Raw genomic sequence first — 10,564 nt, 5'->3', positions numbered from 1 at the left:
ACTAAAAACTTTCGTTTGCAATCTGAACTCCTCGAATGCTATTTTAGATAGGCCCATATATTTTGATTCTCGGAAAAGTTAACTTTGCAAAAGAAATGTATTTTTAGTCTAGTATTGTAGTTAACTATTAGTCGGCGGCAAGACAAATTGGTTTTGATTGCACAAGCAGCCTGATTTTGAATTAAGTTTCACCGCCTGTGCGCGCGATAAAATTTGCTCATTGGAAACGGACTACGCTTTGAGTTGGCTTGGATAAATTCTGCTCGCAAAATTGGCCGCCTTCTTATGCCTGCCAGAAGCGCTGGTAAAAGATGGAAATTTAAAACTTTTTAACTCTGTTCAAACAGTTTGGTATCATACTTAGCAATATTAACTTAAGATTAACCAGATTCTATTTTAACCCCATTTTGATCTTGAGGAGTAACCTGCCAGCGCTTTGAAGCAGTGGATTGCTCCATTTGGTGCGATTTGGTGGACTTCTCTATATTTTACTTAAAAAAAATATTGGCTTTTTTTTGTTTTTTGTTTTGCTGTTTGTCTTTTTCGGCGTAGGCCGGTACAGGCCGACAATCGGCTCGCTGCAGGCGGCCAAAAAAGAGCTTAGTATAAGCTAACTCCCAAGCCAGCTGAGTTGTCCATAGGATTTGCCAAATAATTTTTGTTAAAATACAAGATCCACTGCCTTTAACGCGTTTGAAGATGTTGTTAGGAAGATTGCTTAGCAGCGTTAAGTACATGTTAAATTTAAATTTCTCTTTCACGCTCAATTAAATGAGGTCGTGAAATATTGTAGGTCTTTAACGGCATTTCAGTAGATTAAAACTTTTTGTATTAACATTTGTTTCTTTATATCATAGAGCTGTACTTAGGAGCGAGGGGAAGAGGGAAAGTAGTGGGGAGCGAAGGTTACAGGTGTTATGATTGACACTTGTAAAAGGTTTTATTTTGTCTGTCACTTTATGACAGGAAAGATATTTCAGTTTTTGGGAGTTTTACATGTTTTTTTTTTTTTAAAGAGAAAAAAAACCCGATTCTTTGGGTCGCTTAACTTAACTGGTCATGCCACGGTGTCTCTTTTTCCCGCCCCCAAGGGCGAGAAGAGAGAGCCCCAACTGAATGAAGATGTCCCTTAATGTCTCGCCCTCCTGCACCTGAATTAATTTTTCAAAGTTCCAGTCATTATACTATCCTACTGGTCACCCCATAATTTTTAAAACAAACATAAAATTTTACAGAAAGTTATAAACGCAATTTAAAGAAGTTGAGAAAAGAAAGCCTGAAAATATTCAAGCTTAAACGGAATTTGAACCCTTGACCTGTGCAATACCGGTGCAGTGCTCTACCAATTGAGCTATCAAACCAACTGGGAGCTGGTAATTGGTAGAGAACTGTACCGGCAGCGCACAGCGACCATGTGACCACATGCGCAGCAGTCTCAAGTTGGCTCCCAACACGCTGTCTATCAAAATACAGATGCTGCGGCGGAAGTTTTAAATTTGCACGCAAAGGAACATTCCGTACTGTAAGAGTTTCCAGCTACTACATACCCAAATTGATCAAAAGATTGTTCTTCGTTCATCGTCGTTTGATCAGAAATAAAATACAAACAGTGGTGATGCTATTGAACACACATTTTCAAAAGTGACCGTTAATTTTTTTTTTTAGTTTTAAGGGGGTTAATCACATATCAAATCTTTCTTTCCTTACAAGGACCGCTTGAATCGTTCTCAGTACTGATCTAGAATCATTTACAAAGACGGTTGTTGGAACTGCAATGATTTTTACATCGGTGAAACAAAGCGACGACTTCATGACAGGAAAACGGAACACTTCAAGGCCCTCGCTAAAAATGAGAGCACGTCAGCCATTGCTGACCATGCCAAAACCACCAGACACAATATCAAGTGGGATCATTTCGATATTTTAGCGTCGAGATAAAGTTGTTATCACTGTAAAATCAATGAAACCTTGTTTATTCATGAAGTAAAGCTAGCTTTTAATGTCAAGAAGCTGATGCTTTATCAATTAACTGTAGCTCTTTAGTAGATTCATCACCATTATATATATAGGCGTAAAAAAATAATAACGGTCACTTTTGAAAATGTATGTTGACTAGCATACGAAACGTCCAGTTATATAAAATGTGCAAGCTTGTTTTGTTTATCATCGCTGTTTCTCTTTTATTTCTGATCAAAAGATGTTTGGGGATTCAGTAGCTCGTTGCTTGGACCAAATGGCTCCGGCGTTCAGTACGAATGTCACCGTTTCAGGAGAACGCATTTTTTTTATTGCAATGAAAACAGCACCAGGCATTGACAAGGTTGTTTTTTCATCGAGGATTAACAACTAAAAGGTAAATTGGTCACCGCAAAGAGATTCGAGTGCTGAAGTTTCCAAGCGTTAGCGATCAGCTCTGAGGAAGGGCTACATTGCAACGCTGGAAACCTCCGAATCTCTTTGTGGTGGCCAATTTACCTTTTCACAGTTATCAACTGTGTTGATGAACCGAAGATTCATTTCTACACCCCACCGACGCAGCACCACGGTTTCTTCAGAAACCAACCCTCCTTTTCCATCGAGGACATAGCTTCTATAATGGATACACAACACTGATATGGTTTTAAACTACCTGGACCTGCCATTGTAAGATAGCTTTATTAAGAAGCAAAATCATTGCAGCCCCCGGGCCGGCTAAAATATGACTTACTTTACAAGGGAACTAAAAATTTTCTATAAATATTTGACAATTATTTTTTTCTGAAGAATCTCCACGGGCCGGAATCTCAAATCCTCGAATCTGATTGGCTAATCGCGCGCTCGTAACCGGTCCAGCTTTTTACGATACGGACCAGTCGGTCCGGATTTTTATCCGCGCTATTCGCGGCAAATTCAAATTGTTGCGAAAGTTTACAAACAAAGGCAACAGTTACACGTAAACAACTTCCCGTGGAAATATGTAAGGAAAATATAAATTCTGAAGAAAATGGATTTAGACGAGGGTGTACATAGCGAAAGTGAATTTTGCTACCCAGAATAAGAAACCCCCAACGAAACGACGGCATTAAAATATGAAGAAGTTGAACAAGAAAATTCAAAATTTTATTCACTCACTTCGCCCTGATAACACTAAAAAAAAAGACAACTTACGATCTGAACATTTGGCGAAGATACTGTTCCTCAATTGGAGAGACAAGAACCTTGGAAAACATTCCTCCTAACGAGCTCAACATTCTGCTGTGCAGATTTTTCATGGACGTCCGTAAAAAAAACCTTAACTATTAATAATTAGGATTACTACTAATAATCAAAACTGTTCGCCATAATAAAAGTGTTTTTAAACCTATTTGTCTTACAAATCGGTAGTTTAAAGTATCTCTGGCTACGGGTACAATAAGTAGACTCATTGCGTGGCGGCAGCAGATCATGAAGCTTGTGGCTTTGGTCCCTTACAATTTGGTCAAATTCCTCTTTGAGAATCGATAATATCCGCGTTGGAAATGTGCTTTGAGTCATCTTAACTGTCTTACACAGCAAACCTTCCCTACTTTCGCGAACATTTTAGAATTCAGTGACAATGTAATCCACTATGCAGGCTAGAATTCAGTCATCTATTAAGTTTCAAAAGATTGCTTCTAAAATTAGTTGCAGAAAAATTTCTGAGAAATGCGACCAGTTTTGTTAGAAATTTGACTCTCGGTCCCAATCTTATTGTTGAACGGGCCAATTCGATCATAATTCCAACAGCCCTCCCCACTTTCTCCGCTTTATCTCCACGGCCAGCCGCAGGCCAAAGAGTCTGAGGACTCTGGGTACGAGACTGTCTCCAGGCAAGAAGCGGCTGGCCAAAGAGTCTGAGGGCTCGTTACGACTTCCTTGAATTGAAGATCGTCTGATTGCTTTAGCGATTCGTCGTGCTGTTCGAACTCTTTGGCTGTGTCTGTGATTAAATATCTACAAAAGGTAAGTAACTAACCAGGATATGACTTAAAATTCCAAACCATCGGGGTTAAACACGGTTACGAGCAATTTAAACTCATTTTCAATGCTTTCAGTCGCTCAAAGCTGAATTCAGTTATCGGAAAATCAAAAGCAAATTGCGTGCGCTGCCGAGCTAGTTAAGTGGGTAATACAGTCCAGAATTAAGACAAAATTCGCGGTTTTAATGCAGTGCTCTGGTTGAAAGAAATCAAACGTACCTCTTGACAGAGGCGCTTAATCGTAAAAGCTTAATCGTATAACCTCATTGTTTGCTGAATGTTGTGATGTAGTTTCTGGGCGGAAGTAATTTAACTGGAGTAATTCCGCCGGGGTTAGTCAGTACCGTAAATTGAGTAACGCATAGGTAGGAATTGAACTAAGGTCAAAACATCTTTTAAGTCTAATATGCATTCAGTTATATCAGGTTGTTATCAGGTTGCAAATGCGGTGTCTTGCACCAGTGATTATCACAGCCGGTAATAACACAGTTGAATCCTTTGTGACTGGCTCTTCGCAAACGTGTTGTTCAAAATCCGGTATTTGTAGAAAATATAAATCTACAGATAATAAGCCACCTCGTATTTTTCTTCAGTTTGATTATTTTCGAAAAGGAAAAGCATCGAAACTGTTTTGACTTAATTCATGATTGTAATTTAATTCTGCATGTTAGATTAAGGGGTTTTTCCCTCGAGCTTGTCGGTGGCATTGTGCCATGTTTCCTTATAATTTGTTGAACACGACACAATGCGAATCTCTTTGCGTTGTTTCCACTAGTTGGAAGTACGTTTGGTTTCGCATGGAACGTGAAGCTTGACCCTTGACAAGTCAGTGAGAAGAAAAAGTAAATAACTTCATGATCAATTTTTCATTTTCATTTTCATTTCTATGTCTGAGGACTTTTGTGCGCTGTCGAATATCATTAAAAACAATTAACATTTCACTGGCGTTTGTTAGTCGTTGTAAGTTTAGGATTCCCTTTATCACACGCTTGCTCTTGGCTTTACATATCTCGCCATCAAAACAAAAAATACCAGTCGAGTTAATCACATGGATTTTTTAATTCATTTGGTAGTTGACAGGAAGGAAAATGAACTTTTCATGACTGTGACACTATCTTTTTAACTGATGGAGTTCATTTATGCAAATTTGATATAGCGGGCAATTTAGGGGGTTTTCCCTTTCCAGTGGCAGACATGACGTCATTTTCTCAGAAATTAATTATATAATTAAGTTTGCAGTGTTAAAGCATAAATAAAACTTGTCATAGCTTATTATGAAGAAGCATATCGAGCCAAAAAATTGGAAAAACCAAGGCGTTGAATGAAGGCCATGAATATGGTCAGCTAAACATGCAATAGACTCTAAAAAAAGATAATTCTAGACTGACTCGAGGAACCGAGCGGACGCTTAATTCGATATCAATTCAACAGAGTATCACCGCTCAATTGTATACTAGTAGGCGGTATAAACTCACGACTTCGCTCAGTGAAGTCTGCTTCCAGGTTCCGGTTGTGAAACGCCTCGAATAATCAGCTAAAAGGAATTACTTGTTGAGGTGGCAACAACGACGATTCATTTGTAAGCGAAACGTGCTTGTAGAGATTATCAAAAGACACCGATAGGAAGATGAATATTTTCTTTCTGAGGAACTAAATTCATGGCAATTTTCAAATACAAATTCTCCATGCAAAACGAATATGGTAGGTCAGTCGATATCGACATATTCGTAGCTATCTTCGTATTCTTCGATCGATGGCTTTCGCGATGATCAAAGCGTTCACCGAAATTAATTTTACACATAAGGTACCGGTGCTGTATGATTACGAGCGGCTTTTTGCAAGCAAGTTTTGATTTAGAGGCTTCGTCTCTTGAGATTCAGATGGCCTCAAACTGTTACAACAGAATTAAGGCCGGCACACACGAGAAGATTAGTCCAGTCACGGGACTTGTTGCAGGAACTAGTCCCGGCTGTACTGTTTACGCGATGCGACTAGTCGCAGGAACAAGTTTATTCACATGGACCTCGTTTACACAAAGCAATAGCAATCCTCATAAAGTAACTTAGAGACGAAAAAACAGAGGCCCTAAACAATGAAACTGAATTTATTTAAATTAACCACAAAACATTGAAGTGAATCAGCTCAATAATACAGCAAGTTGGGTTTGTTTCCAGAGTCGGATATTGCTGATGGAGAAAAGTAACTAAACGATCCAGACCTTTAATACAGACAAAAGAGAACACTTCTCTTCGAACACCATTACCCTGCCCAGCTTCTTCGATGACCATGCTGATTTATTATGATGTAATTAAATTAAACTTCAAAATGAGGTTCGGCCGATTTTACACAAAATAGGCACACGTAGTTACTGTGAAGGCTTGTGCAATATACCAAAGTTTTAGCTTCATTGACCTTATTTGAGCTGAGATTTAGATAACAGCCTTGTGGGGGTCCCCTTAGGTTGATTTTTAGCTTAATTTTGATCACTTTTCGTTACTTCGTGTACAATGCTAGAAAATTATTCAGTCAAATCAAGAGTCATCAAGTTTTGAACTTTCTTAAGCAAAACTTATGGCCCATAGGAATATTTCTGTTGCACACGTCAGTAATCTAAATTTGTGGCTATTACCGGCATATAACGACAAACTGGAAAGAGCCCAACTTTAAGCCCAATTATCTTTTAATTTGATGCCCACTTTCAAAGTAACAAAATTCCAACAAAGTCGTAAAGTGTAGCCCTAACTATATGATAATCAAGAGGAAAATACTAAGGTTAAGCCTTTTTCACTTTACAGCTATGCTTAGAACATACTGATAAAGCCACTTGATCCGGTCACATTCCTGTTTGCGTACCACTAAAACGATACTTAACACAAATGTGCCAGTAAATACAAAATGACCCAGCATTATCTAAGGTCATCCCAGTTTAATTAGTTTCCAAGGCCACCAACTCACATTTGCATTCAATCTTTAAGAAGCACGGTCTGTTTTAAGCTGTTCTTAAAACAAACGTAACCGCGTTGCGTACTGCTCGAAACCATAAATTCTACTATTCTGGACACTTTTAAAAACAACTCGCTTTCATTTGCGGTAGGTGTCACACTCTATTGAATAAGCATTCTTTTTCCTTAATGAAAATATATATTTTAACAAATCTGAAGTTTGGACTGTATTTTAAAAGCAATGCATACTTATCTCGCTGTTGCTCCAAACGGCCATCTGTTCTGCATTATGCGGGAGACTGGAGCCAAGTTTTTGCTCCTCTAGTTTTTAATAGAGGATGAACCGCTAAAAGTAAAGGAATTGAGCGAAATATGTTTTCATACATTGTTTTGTTTGCAGAACGGACAGTGCGGAGATGAAACTTTTTCAATTTGTACAATAATGAGTTAGTAAATAAGATACGGTGAATGATTTTGTATTGGAACATAATTAATTTTGTTTATTTAAATAGATGTAAATATATGAAACATATTTTGAACTGCGAATGAAAGATCAAATAGAAGAAGGATCCTCGCAGTTAATACGAAACTTAAGCAGTTGCGAAAAGAAGGCCTGAAAAAAATCAGGCTTGAACAGAATTCGAACCCCTGACCTCTGGGACGCCGGTGCAGTGCACCAACTGAGCTATCAAGCCAACTGGGAGCAGGGGCCCGTTTCTCGAAAGTCTCTGTAACTTACCGGGCCCGATAAGTGTCTTTGGTGATAAATGTTTCGTAACAGAAGTCAATTTTTGTTAGCTTTGAATACTAAATTTTAAAATCTGATAATTCTATGAAAACATTGGCCAAGTACCATATCTGCCCCTTGTCATTTTGTGTGTTCGTAATATACCCATGAAGGATGAATAAATAAATTTGTTTCTTTTGTGGCTTTAAAAGGTAAAAGAAAAATCTTAGAAAAATCGTCACGATGAAAGTTATAATATTCAAGCCTTTTTTCGGCATTGGGAGGTTGTAATTTTTTTCCGGGTGAGAAGTTCTTGATATAAAATGTTACAGGACGGGGGTTTACTTCAACTACATGAGGCTAATGCAGGTGTTGGACTGCTTTCATTTTTGAACAAACGTTTTTTTTCCATTCACCCGGGATGGCCGATACAAGGCTGTGATGGTGTAGAAATGACGTCCTTTAATATGGAATTTGTTGGCTAGCACTTCGAACGGCAAAAAACAGTTTTCCGGAACGTCGAAGAGACCTTTTATCTGCTCGACGCCGTTTTGGCGCCATTTGGAGTAAAAAACTGATTTTTCATTAACCTTTATAAATCTGTTGTTCCAGATGATTTCTTGAAGCACGGCCTCTTTGTTTTCAGGAGTGCTAAGCTTAATTATCAAATGACTTGTTTATTGAAAGACAGAACGTTGCTAAGAAATAGATTGGAATATACTTCCAAGGAGCGTTAATTCCCGAACAAAGGCGTTTGACCAAAGTACGTTTCAACGCTTTATCGAAAAAAGAGTAATCTTTCATGCCTAAACCACCTTCTTTTTTTATTTTTAATCAAAGTTGTTGCGAATCTTCGCTGTTTCATGGTTCCAAATGAAATCAAAAGTTAGTTTGTTACCTTCGTCTGCAAAATGCTCAGGAGTTTCCAAGACACCACAGTATAAGCTTGGACAGAGCTAAGGTTTTGACAATAATTATTCTACCTTGTAATGAGGGCCTTATAGGACCTTATAGGACCTATCTGAAAACTACGTTACGTGATGGAAGCTTCCTAATAAAAGATTGTTATTATTATTATTATTATTATTATTATTATTATTATTATTATTATTATTACATGTCTCTTTAAGGGTCTTTTTTAATGTTTCCAGTTTTTCTGAAAATTTTTTTCTTAACAGTGGTTTCATGACTGAGGCGAAGTTTAAAAATGCGTCTTTCCGGTGACTTAGTGATCCCAACCAAAGCATTTCAGGTTTCGATTGATTTTTCTGATTTTTGTGGCCCACGGTAGGGATACTCGATCGGACGAACTGGAGTTTTTGTCAGCAAGGATTTCCTTCTTTCGAAGTGTATGTGATAACATTGTACTTTTCGCGTGTTTGTTTACGTTTGCTATCGTTTCCAGTTTGAGCTGAATGGCCAAATTCTGACAGCTAGGACAGCAGGGAGCCGCGGGGAATAATGGGGCGGCATTCAAATTCCTAAGACATCGTTGCAGGCTCTCGCTCTTTCTCCCCTCCCCGTCCCTCCTCTGCCCCGAGAGTCTGCTCGAGGCTACTGTTTCCTATGAGGTCTGCACTTTTTGAAATGAAACAAACAAACCAATCAGCAAAGATTAGGAGAGGCTTTCTGACTCAGGGTGCGTTTTTTTTCTTGGAGAATCGAAATCCGGATTTTGGGTTTTTTTCTTTGTTTTTGCTGAAATCCAAAACGGATCATGAATCTATAAAATCCATACTCCGGGTAGATTCTTCAGATCAAATCTAAATCCGGATTTTTTTATTCAACACCTGAGCGTTTTTTGTTTTGGGAAATGATAAACAACAATTACCGTAAATGATTGAACCGTTTTGCCTGCGTCATTTTGACTTTCATGCAACGAGGAGGTCGAAAAAAGGTACGTTTCTGTGCAAATTTCGCGCAAAAAAAAAACCACCCACCCACTCACTTAACCCAAGCATGAGTGTGAAAGATAGAAGGCCAGACCACAACACCGGGAACTACGTCCCCTACTCTTGCGAACAGTGTGTTAGTTCTTTAACGTCCCACAAAGTAATCATGAACAAGGGTTGTGAGACGGGACCTACGATTTATCGTCCTTATCCGAGAAGACTAGAAAGTCTAATCATTTGCAGATGTCAGAGCAAAGGCAGCACTTTGTCCTCAGTTATTTTAAAGACCCTGAGTGTTGGTCCGGCCGGGGTTTGAACCCACGACCTCCCGCACGGGAGCCCGGTGCTCTACCAACTGAGCCAACCGGTTGGCGAGGTCATTATTTTTGCTTCAGGTGTTTTTATCACTACGCTTTTTCTTTTCTTGTTGCGTTTTTTCAACTAAATGGACCCTTAGTACTCCTTTTAGTAGAATATTTCCACGTGATGGAGTGATGACTGGTGTTGTGTCGTCTTTCCATCCCGCGTTGTCATGGCAAATGATCCTTTTTAAGATCTTCCGTTTTTGACGGTGGTAAAGAATCCATATGATCTCAAATCCCAAATCCGTTTTTGGATTCTCCCAAAAAAACGCACCCTTAAATTTGGATCCCTTTCATTGTGTTGGAATTTTCTTCTTCCACGCAAATTCATCAAGCAAGTTAGCAATTTTTTTTCAACGTGAACTAAAAGGGTTTTCCAGAATTGTCAGAATTGGATCCCTGGTCAGAGTAGAGAATTTTTGAAGGAACTGTTTTCATTATAGAATCATTTGGTTTTTCCAAAGGAATGCATTGAGCCAACGATTTTCTCTTGTCCAATTGAATAAAAGGCATTTTTTGATGGTTAATTTAAATGAAACACACATTAATTGTTAAGCATACCTAATTCAAGCTTAAGGCTAAATTAGTCCATCGTTGATTCTCCGCTTTTGTCCGCTCTTAAATCCATCAATTAAGGTATACTGTATAAGTATTATTAGTATAA

At 38.5% G+C, this 10,564-nt stretch overlaps 1 protein-coding gene and 1 long non-coding RNA gene across 3 annotated transcripts in view; one reads left to right on the top strand and one right to left on the bottom strand.

The window, feature by feature from the left end:
• LOC146487519 (uncharacterized) overlaps nucleotides 1–851 on the bottom strand; it is a 31,969-nt gene extending 31,118 nt beyond the window's left edge. Inside the window, exon 1 of the long non-coding RNA XR_014856887.1 lies at nucleotides 10–851. This is a non-coding gene — a long non-coding RNA (uncharacterized LOC146487519). The remainder of the gene's footprint in view (nucleotides 1–9) is intronic.
• LOC146487517 (caspase-3-like) overlaps nucleotides 1–10,564 on the top strand; it is a 165,602-nt gene that overhangs the window by 127,271 nt on the left and 27,767 nt on the right. The gene's annotated exons all lie outside the window — the stretch shown is intronic.

Source organism: Pavona decussata, unplaced genomic scaffold (genome assembly GCF_977016875.1).
Source record: "Pavona decussata unplaced genomic scaffold, jaPavDecu1.1 SCAFFOLD_15, whole genome shotgun sequence".
Classification (NCBI taxonomy): domain Eukaryota; kingdom Metazoa; phylum Cnidaria; class Anthozoa; order Scleractinia; family Agariciidae; genus Pavona; species Pavona decussata.
Note: the sequence above shows the minus strand (reverse complement) of the source record. Positions and strands in the feature narration are given on the sequence as shown.